This window comes from Heloderma suspectum, chromosome 7, assembly GCF_057233095.1.
Source record: "Heloderma suspectum isolate Gila_16-S chromosome 7, 16-S_ref, whole genome shotgun sequence".
In the NCBI taxonomy this organism is placed as follows: Eukaryota; Metazoa; Chordata; class Lepidosauria; order Squamata; family Helodermatidae; genus Heloderma; species Heloderma suspectum.
Genome location: NC_139464.1, coordinates 124,987,378 through 124,989,789, shown reverse-complemented (window position 1 = coordinate 124,989,789; position 2,412 = coordinate 124,987,378).

The window sequence follows — 2,412 nt, the reverse complement described above, 5'->3', positions numbered from 1 at the left end:
CATTATTCACAATCAGATGTATGGGAAATTAGAATTGTATATAAGTGAAATGCAGTTTGGATTTAGAAGCGGGATGGGAAGAAGAGAAGCATTATTTGGAGTTAACATCTTAATTCAGTGATGTCTTGATATGAATAAAGACATATACATGGGATTTATTGATTATGGGAAGGCATTTGATAAAGTTCGTCACGAGCTATTGATTGACATACTGAGAAAAACTGATATCGGTAGTCAAGAGATTCAGATGATAGAAAATGTGTATTGGAATTAAACAGCCTCAGTTCATATAGATGGAGAGTCATCTGAAGAAATTCTAATTCAAAGAGGAGTAAGACATGTTGTTCAATTTATATTCTGAAGCTATATTTAATGAAGCACTTGCCGAACAGACAGCTGGCATAAACATCAACGGAAAAATAATTAACACTATTTGATATGCTGATGACACCGTAGTAGTGACAGATAATATATCTGACTTACAAAAATTATTAGATTGGATTAATAAAGTAAGTAATGAGTATGGCCTTAAAATAAATATTAAGAAAACAAAATATATGATGATAAGCAAAAAAACCTTTTACTGTGTTTAATAGTACGATAAATAATATGCCAACTGAACGAGTCACAAAATATAAATACCTAGGAACTTGGCTCAATGAAAGAAATGAACAAACACAAGAGATAAATGCAACAGTGGAGATGGCAACTACAGTGTTTGTTAAAATGAAACAATTATTATGTAATCAGGACCTAAATCTTGCAGCAAGGATTCGGATGGTAAGATGCTATGTGTTCTCAATATTATTTTATGTGGTGCTTCGACTTAGATTCCTGCATTGAGCAGGGGGTTGGACTTGATGGCCTTATAGGCCCCTTCCAACCCTACTATTCTGTGATTCTATGGATATACCAACACATGCTGAAAATACCGTGGACTGATCGAGCAACAGCTGAGAATGTACTATACAGAGTAAAGAAACATACATGGTGAAGACCATCAAAAGAAGAAAGTTACAATACTTTGGTCTAATTATCCGAGGGCAAAAATACGCCATGCTCCAAGTCATTATACAAGGGAAAACGGAAGGAAAAAGATCAATAGAAGGAAGACAAACCTCATGGTTAAAGAATCTGAGGGAATGGTTCAGCTGTACTTCTATACAACTATTCAGAGCAGTAGCATCAAAAACAAAAATAGCTGTAATGATAGCTAGCCTCCAATAGGAGATGGCACCTTAAGAAGAAGTGAGGAAAAAGATTTATATTTGAAATACTGGGGAAGTTGGAAACCAGCTTGCTTCATGTACCCATTCATTCTCTCTCCCTGACCCCCAACCAGTGGATCCTGCTAATTTTGCTATCACTGAAACTTGACCTTGCAGGATGGTGCAAAATGTCAGCATAAAGCAGAGAGAGATGCCTTGCAGGCCCCCCACAGGTATTTGCAATATACAACCATTCCTCCATATAACACCCCACATCATAATAATGGGCATTTGCTAGTTCACATATTACACAATTCTGCCAACATTTATTATCAATGAACTTAATAATTTTGATTTGTCAAAAACAAGTCCTGCCAGACAAAACTGATCTCATTTTTTGATCAAGTCACCTCCCTTGTAGACCGTGGGAATGCTGTAGACATCATATACCTCGACTTCAGCAAAGCTTTCGACAAAGTGCCCCATGATATCCTGATGAGCAAACTAGCTCGAAGTGGGCTAGATGAAACAACGATCCGATGGATCCACAGTTGGCTACAGAATCGGACTCAAAGAGTGCTTATCAATGGGACCTTCTCAAACTGGGGAGAGGTAACGAGTGGGGTACCGCAGGGCTCAGTCCTGGGCCCAGTGCTCTTCAACATTTTTATGAATGACTTGGAGGAGGAGGTGCAGGGAATGCTGATCAAATTTGCAGATGACACAAAACTGGTGGGATAGCTAATACTTTGGAAGACAGAAACAAAATTCAAAGTGATCTGGATAGACTGGAGTGCTGGGCAGAAAACAACAGAATGACACTTAATAGGGATAAATGCCAAGTTCTGCACCTAGGAAAAAGAAACCAAATGCACAGTTACAAGATGGGGGATACGTGGCTCAACAACACTACAAGCGAGAAAGATCTTGGAATTGTTGTTGATCACAAGCTGAATATGAGCCAACAATGTGATGTGGCTGCAAAAAAGGCCAATGCTCTTTTGGGCTGCATTAATAGAAGCATAGCTTCCAAATCCTGGGAAGTACTAGTTCCCCTCTACTCAGCACTGGTTAGGCCTCATCTGGAGCACTGTGTCCAGTTCTGGGCACCACACTTTAAGAAGGATGCAGACAAACTGGAGAGGGTTCAGAGGAGGGCAACGAAGATGATCAGAGGACTGGAAACAAAGCCCTATGAAGAGAG